We start from the raw sequence: 8,955 nt of genomic DNA on the forward strand, positions 1-8,955 counted from the left end.
CGGCAGGATTTGGCAGACACGGACTGTCCAGATGGGCATTAAATTTTCCCTAATGTTTATAATATGTCAGAGGAGAAGGATTCTGTGTCAGAGCGGCTTAGAAGGGCTCTTACTCAGGAGCTTCCAGAAATTTCTCTGTGACAAGACGGAGGATGCTGCGCTTCGGCTCCGAATGTGAGTCTTAGTCCCTGACCGGGGCGGGCACTCCTCCCTGGTGATGCTCCTTCGGCTAACAGGATTGTAGGGGGGAGGGGGGTCTCCAACCTGTTCCCTCCCACAGGTTCCCCACAATTTGCTGGTCATCAGCCACCACTGAGCAGTGTGGTCACAGGAATTGGACTGAGGGGCCAAGAGGAAAATCACGATTTATTCTGGAATTGTCATGACCCTCCAAGGGACCAGTGCCATCCAGGCAACGTTACAAAATTTCGAGTAAAGCCATTACTGTGTTGTGTAGAAGAGCCAACACCAGGGGGGAATCTTCAAACACACAAAACAGGGAGGGGATCAAGGCCCAAAATATATATTTTTAAATTGCTAAAATTCCATGAGAAAAACAAACCAACAACGTATCTTAAAAATGTGCATAGGACACTGGTGGGTGTGGCTCAGGGGGCTGGACGTCCTCCCGTGCACAGAGAGGGGACAGGCCGGGGTTTCAGGCTAGATCCCCGGGAGGGGGCCTGCAGGAGGCAGCCGACTGATGTCTTGCTCTCTCACATCAAAGTTTCCCTCTCTCTCTCCCTCGCCCTTCCTCTCTCTCTAAAACTCAATAAAAACATTTTTTTAATGTGCTTAGGACATAATATCCAGTTCATAGAAGAGGAGATGCAGATGGCCTGTGCATTATGAATGGCCGACCTCGCCAGTGACCGAGGTAAAGCAGGTGCCATCCTCACCGAGCACAGTGGGGACCGACTAAAGACTGTCAGCATCAGGCGGCGAGCCTGTGAGAAACACGTGCCCTCACGCTTAAACACGGCTGCGGGGAATCGCTAAACACACAAAGCAACATGGCCACTTCCGAGGACAATTCCTCAGCATCTTTAAACTAAAACACAAGCCCCACGACCCGGCAAAGCCTCTTCATATCCACCTCCTCCTCCCGCCCCCACACAAGAACCTCTCGAACGCACCAGAGGCCGATGCACGGACATTCATTCCAGCCATGCGGCCAGAAGCATGCTCCTGGGACCACCGCCTGAGCACCCTGAGAGCTCGTTAGAGATGCTAGGGACACGGGTGGTCAGCCCATGCCAGGGCTACTGGATCGGGGTGTGTGTGTTGGGGGCCAGGAGGTGTTCTAACAAGCCCCTCTGGTGATGCTGATACGCGCTAGAGAAGGACTATGTCCAGCCCTGTTTCTAATGGAGGGAAAGTAGAAACCATCTAATGCCCGTCCTATGTTGGGCTTATTTATATTTTGGGGAATCGGCCGGCAGTTTGAAAGAATGGGGTACATATGTGCTGATCCAGAAAAATGTCCAAGATAAACATTTGCAAAACCAAATCTACAGTATAATAGTATCTGGTTGTTTTTTTTTAAATTACAGAACAATGTCATCTATTTCCATGCACACGTTTCTACATACAGGTATGTGCGTGCATATGTGGAAGCAGTAAACAATGTGTGGAGGACACATATCGATTGAGAGCAGCGATCTCTGGGAAGGATATGAGGATGGGACAGCAGTCCCGGAAGGCAGGCTTTGTCACCTGGATCTCTGCAATCAGAGCTTGTCGGGCACTGTTTGTGAGACTCTGTTTTTGGCTGGAGATCTGGGTTCCAGCTCCCGCCCAGTCAGCACCCACCTGTGTCACAGTGAGAACGTGCCAACCCTGTGGCCCTCTAGTTCCTCACCGGCCACAGAGGAATCCGGCCGCGGAGCCCGAGTCCTGCTGCTCAGCTTTGCCTGGTTATGATTCTTGCCAGAGTCACCCGAGTGCGAGAATCAGGCCGCTGAATAAATCTGGCCGAAGAGATAAAAAGCAGGCCTACCTCTGTCTCTGCAGGAGCTCGTTAATATGACACCCACGTGGCGCCTTAGGACAAGCGGCTTGCCTGGGCTTTCCTATGTTTACATATCATTGGGGCCATGAAAAGCTCTTTATTTTTTATTTTTAAAAATGTTTTTATTGATTTTTAGAGAGAGAGGAAAAGAGAGGAAGAAACATTGATGTGAGAGTGACACATAGATCAACTGCCTCCTGCACACCCCCTACAGGGAATCGAGCTGGAACCCGGGCATGTGCCCTGACCAGGAATCGAACCAGCGACCTTTCGGTGCACGGGACGATGCCCAACCAACTGAGACATCAGCCCACTGAGGTGCCCCGGCCCCATCGCTGGGTCTCCTCATTCTGTGTCCTGATCCATTTGTTTTTCTTTCTGCTTACAGATGCACATACATACACACACACACATACCACAGATAGACACATGTGCACACATGCACAACACACACACCACATGCCCACACAACGTAAGTCAAAATGGATTCTCTATCTGTGCAACTCCCCTCACGCCCTGATTCCCATCGCGCAACAAAGTACAGACAACCGGGGCAGGGCCTACAGCAGTGGTTCTCAACCTTCTGGCCCTTTAAATACAGCTCCTCATGTTGTGACCCAACCATAAAATTATTTTTGTTGCTACTTCATAACTGTAATGTTGCTACTGTTATGAATCGTCATGTAAATATCTGATATGCAGGATGGTCTTAGGCGACCCCTGTGAAAGGGTCGTTCGACCGCCAAAGGGGTCACGTCCCACAGGTTGAGAACCGCTGGTCTACAGGAAACCCTCCTTAAAATGCTGAGTAGCTGGAGGTGCTGTTAGTGCAAGGAGCCAGCATTACAGGGCAAAGTTAAATTGAATATTTTTTACATGCAGTAAAAAATGCGTGATTTTGAAACAGCACAATTTTAACAATATTAAGAGCTTCACTTTGTGCCTGAATTTTAAAACAATGTGTAGCCCTCCTGCAAATAAACATTTGTAAAGATGATGTAACTTCAAGCTGACAGGCTGAATTAATTGTAAACTGAATTAAGCCATTGCCATGGCCTTCCCACATCAGCCCATGGCCAGAAGCATCCAGGATCCTTTGGCATGAACTGTGGCATGGAATCCCATTAGGGCTTCAGGGTGTGACTTTTGGTTTAACAACTGGACTGCTGTTATGCTTTAATTATTTTGTCCCTGCTATCTAATTTAGGTATCATCACTATGCAGATCATCACAACATACTAAATTGTAATTTTAGTATGAAATTTAGTATTCCATTTCCTATTTAAAGTGTTAAATATTTTCCAAAAAAAGATAATATACCCATGTATAAAACAGTGCTTTTTCAGCCTTTGTGGCCCTGAACGCAAGCGCTGACTTCATGGTTAATGATGCGTCTGCTAAGTGTGCAGGTCGTAAAGAAAGTACTTTCTATTACTCAATAATATGTCCTATTTAATTGCTCTATTATTGAATAAAAATCCCCAAAGAATTTTTACTTCCAGCAATGGTTTCTGACTTCCTTTTGGTGTCTAGACAAATAATGATTTACTGAAATGTGTGGGGAGCAACATAAGAAAAAGTCTTTAAAATATTTAATATTTGTAGTTATTGAAATAGGGGGAGAGAAGCGGAAAAAAGCCAATATTGCAAGTGGCTACTAAGTTTCCAGATCAATACAATTTCGATATACAGTATATAGGATTTAATGATGAAAAAAACAACAATGTAAAATAGTTATATTTGACTGAGACGACAACGCTAGGGTCAGAGGTGAGAAGTTTGTAAAGTTAAAAATGATTTTCTACAAAAATGTTAAAGTGCCACATAATCTTTAAGAAACAATAAGTTCTAGAAGAGTAGATGCTTTTCCACCCTGGGTACCATAAGGTGTCTAGAAACTCAGGATTCAGAAGCCGTGGAGCCTGATGCTCTCATTCAGCATCTCAATCCTCTCAGATCCTTATTACCATGCAGCAAGTCGGCCTCTGTGTGAACCCCCATACAACCCGCTGCCTTTGAGAGAGCCTGGCGTGACTCCAACCCTGTAGGACAACGAAAGAACTCTATTCCTTAACCTGTACACCATCTAACTTTTAAAAGCTCCAGGTAAGTACGGCCCACATTTTATTTTGATCAACTAAAAGGACACTTTCAAACTACAGAATTTCTCAATGAATTGACAACTAATTGTGTTCTGTTTAACCTGGAACGTGTGTGTGTGTGTGTGTGTGTGTGTGTGTGTGTGTGTGTGTGTAACATTTGATGCGATGCACAGTGCAGGGAGTCGTGTGTTTCCTGCTGTCTATTCACAACAGACTTAACCTCTGAAGGGACAGGAGGAAGTTGTAAAACATACGAATGAAACTTGTTGATTCCAGGATATATTCTGAAAGTTGTGAATTCGCATAAACAAACATGAATCCCATATAAAAGACTGCATTGTTATTTTGGTTCATATATTTGCATGCCTAAAAATTCCTCAAACAAAGTCCTTACTCTGCCATAAGAATACCATACACCCCACAGATGATCAGGTTTAAAGGGGCAGCAGAGTAAAGAGGACTTCAAATCCAGTGTGGCCAGTACAATGGAAAATGCACTGCACTTGGGTCCCATGCCGACTGTGTGCCAGGCGCTCAATAAAAATCTTCCTTGGAAACTGACAAACCCCGGCTAGCCTCACTAAGGAAAAATGGGAAAGACCCATATACACAAGATCAGAAAGGAGAGAGAAGTCATCACAGACACCTCAACTATACAAAGGGTCATACTATAATATGATGAAAGACTATGCCACCAAATTCAACAACCTAGAAGAAATGGATAAGTTCCTAGAATTGTATATAACCTTGCTAGACTAAATCATGAAGAACCTAAATCTAAATAGTAGTGAGGAAATTGAAACAACCATCAAAATCCTCTCAAAAAACCTAAGTCCAGGACCAGATGGCTTCACCAGTGAATTCTACTAAACATTCAAATATTTAAAACCTCTCCTCAAACTCTTCCAAAAAACTGAAGAAGAGGCAATACTTCCTAACACATTCTATGAGGCCAATATAATCCTGATACCAAAACCTGGCAAAGATAACACATAGAAAGAAAGTTAGAGACCAATATCTCTGATGAATACAGGTGCAAAAATCCTAAACAAAATACTAGCAAATGGAATACAAAAGTACATCCAAAAAATAATATATCACGATCAAGTGGGGTTCACTCCAGGGTTCAACATATGCAAATCAATCAATGCAATACCTCACATCAACAAAAGAAAGGGTAAAATCACATGATCTTATCAATAGATCCAGAAAACGCATTTGATAAGATACAACATTCATTTATGATTAAAACACTCAATAACATAGGAATGGAAGGAAAGTACCTCAACAGGATAAAGGCCATACCAGGTACATGACGAACCTCAGCTAATATCATACTCACTGGGGAACAACTGGAAGTGTTTCCTCTAAGATCAGGAACATAACAAGGCTGTCCCCTCTCACCACTCTTATCCCACACGGCTCTGGGACACGCAGCAGTGTGCGGGGGTGGGGAGAAGGGAGCCCCAGGAAATGGTGACAGGAGAAGATTTGACATTGGGTGGGGGGCTCATGGTACAATATGGCAACATAGAAAGCCACACCTGAAGCCTATATGTTCATGTTGACCAATGTTACCCAACAAATTTAATTGAAAAAAACAACAACGTATTTTCTTCTTAAAAGAAAGAAAGGAAGGAAGGAAGGAAGGAAGGAAGGAAGGAAGGAAGGAAGGAAGGAAGGAAGGAAGGAAGGAAGGAAGGAAGGGAGGAAGAAAGAAGAAAGAAAGAAAGAAAGAAAGAAAGAAAGAAAGAAAGAAAGAAAGAAAGAAAGAAAGAAAGAAAGAAAAAGAAAGATGGCTTCCTTGGGCTGCAGAGGCCACTCCCCTGAGAGGAAGCGTGAGTGCACACACACCTGTCAGCAGCATGGCCTGGGACCATGGTGCAGTGGGAAGGAAATTAGGAGGTAATCTGGCCCAATCTCCCCGCTGTGGTGACGAGAAAACTGAGGCTTAAGGAACAATAGCCCAACGTCTCGCAGTGCGTTGGCAGCAAAGCTGGGACCCAAAGTCTGACATTTTTTAGAACATTCTGTGCTGTTACTGATACTAGTTTTTAGTGTCTTCATGCCTGATTAGAAAACAGTCACCTCTTCATGCCTGGATTCTTAGTATATTCCTTCCCTTTCAAGAACAGCATATCTTTACTCCTCCTCATAAAATTTCCCGAGCTCCCCAGAGCTGTTACCTATTCATGCGCTATCCCTGTGCCTACCACTTTAAAAACTCATCACCCAGACAAAGACTGAATTCCTTTCTTCTCTGCATATCTGCCGCTCTTCTCCTCAATATTGTCAGATACACTCAGGCGAACACAAAGGGTATCCTGGCCATTGTCTGCTGCTTCACTCACGGCTACATGCTGAGTAGGAAAGGGACCACATTTAAAATATTCATAATTAGTCCGGCTGACGTGGCTCAGTGGTTGAGCATCAACCTATGAACCGGGGGGTCATGGTTCGATTCCCAGTCAAGGACACATGCCCAGGTTGTGGGCTTGATCCCCAGTGTGGGTCGTGCAGGAGGTAGCTAATCAATGATTCTCTCTCATCATTGATGCTTCTATCTCTCTCTCTCCCTCATCCTTCCTCTCTCCGAAATCAATAAAAAATAAAGTAAAATATTCATAATTACACAGTCTGCCCTACAAGGAGCACCCGGCTGCCGGCCATGCACACACAGGGAAACCTCACAGGGCCATGGTTCTCTCTGCGAATCAGTGACCTGAAGTTTAAGGGACACGAATGTCAAGATTTACATTTGACACTATTCAGGTTAGTCTCAGGAGCCAGCTTCAGGACAACAGAGAATCTGAAGACGACGGAGCACCGTGGCCCACGGCGCGACCCGGGACACCGCAATGTGCGTGTCAGACAGTGAGCGCCCCACCCCTTCCTGCACCAGACACCCCACTGAGTGCCACGCTGCCAGCACGTAAAGGGGATCCACATAAGAACATCGCAGCAGCCCGCCGACTCATGGAACTGCGAACTGTGCATTCCCCGCCAATTTAAATTAATTTTGCTTCGTGAACCATGAAATATAGTTCTTTGAACAAGAATTTGTGAAAAATACACATGTGTAAAAGGCCTTTAATCACAATTATTTTAAATACATAAAACGTGGGGTTAAGACGCTCAGCCTCATTAATTTCTTATGGTATAAAAGAACAAAAACAAATGCTAAATTAGAAAACCGTACGTTATAATTTAAATGTATTATGCATGGGCCTTTAGCTCATTCAAGGAAAAGCTTCTTGGAGAATTCTGGGCTAGAACATCTCCGCACTTCCCAAGGACAGGGAGCGGTGTCACAGTATGCGGGCAGGGAACCAATGTTTTACATCATTAGGATCTTAAAAGAATCTCACCAATCTAAGTAACAAAATAAAGCGATGAACAGAGTGGATCCAGAGACATGGGAGCGAAATCTCGGAGGGAAGGTGGGGGAGGGTGGGTGGGTGGGAGGTGATCAACCAAAGACCTTGTCTGCATGTACGCATGGCTCATGGACACAGACAATAGGATGCTGAAGGCCTGGGGCGGCGGGGGCAGGGGTAGGCTGGAGGGGGTCAATGGGGGAAAAAGGGGACATATGTAATACTTTCAACAATAAAGACTTATTTTTTAAAAGTTGCCCCCAAGATTCAGATAGGCATGATTTCCATGCAATCAATCCAACAAGGCAACCAATAATCACATGAAAACCACTGAATAATTTATGCATGTGCACATCATTTTCACATCATTCATTGTGAACTTAAATGTAGTTAGTGTGTGAATTCATCTAATCAAATAGAATGGCAAGCACATTACATATATCTCCTAAAGTCTGTATTGAGTAAAAAGCACCAAATAGTCTCACCATTTTGATCAATGAACTCATTAAGAATTCTAAAAAGAAAAGAAGCATACTACCTACAATTAAAACAGAATTAGAATAATGAAAACATCTTACACCACCATGGAATTCCCTTTTTAGAGCGCTCCACTCTTCGTCGTTCCTGCAGAGTCACATTTTCAAGGCGTGGCACATAGTAGGGTTTACAAAAATATCAATGAATAAACGGTCATAGGTCCCTTCAGGAAAAGACAGGTGAGCCATTGCCATAAACACTTGCAATGTGTCCTTACTCCTAGAGACCACCTCCGTTTTCCAGGTTTGAGAGCTGCCTCATGTCTCTATACTCATGAGGAGGGTTGTGGGTATTTATTTTTTTTTTGGGGGGGGGGGCTTGACAGGGCAGGGAATGCCTGCCCTCAGCTTCCTTGATTCCTTTTCATTGAGATAAAGAGACTCCTTTGCTGAGATTAGCTTGCTGTGTTCGAGTAACCATCTTCATGGCTCTAAGGGGGTGACGTTTTGTTGACCACCACTGCAACCTTGCACCCTGCAAGGTGGGCCGGCCGGCTGGAGGCCTGGGGAGAGGTGGATGCTGCAGATCACGGCAGAGGGTGGTCTGCTGGCAGGATTCCTTTTTCAAGGGAGGTGAGTCTTTTTCTATTAAAGCCTTCAACTGATTGGACGAGGCCCACCCACCCCCATTATGGAAGGTCGTCCGATGTACTCAAAGTCTACTGGCTTACATTTTAGCTTAATTTGTAAAATGCCCTTATAAACCATTTCAAATAATTTTGGCAAATGATCTGGATACTGTGGCCTAGCCAAGTTGACACAAAAAATTAACTGTCGCACTCGCATGATGGAGCTCTCTGGAGAGAGCACGGCGGCTCCAAAGCAGATCCAAACATGGTGTAAGGGTGTTTGGAAAAGGAACCGGCTTGGAGTTTTATGGTGCGAGGGGCTGGGGCAGGGTGAGGGTTCCCACACACCTGCAGGGCTTT

Source organism: Myotis myotis, unplaced genomic scaffold (assembly GCF_014108235.1).
Source record: "Myotis myotis isolate mMyoMyo1 unplaced genomic scaffold, mMyoMyo1.p scaffold_m19_p_8, whole genome shotgun sequence".
Lineage (NCBI taxonomy): Eukaryota > Metazoa > Chordata > Mammalia > Chiroptera > Vespertilionidae > Myotis > Myotis myotis.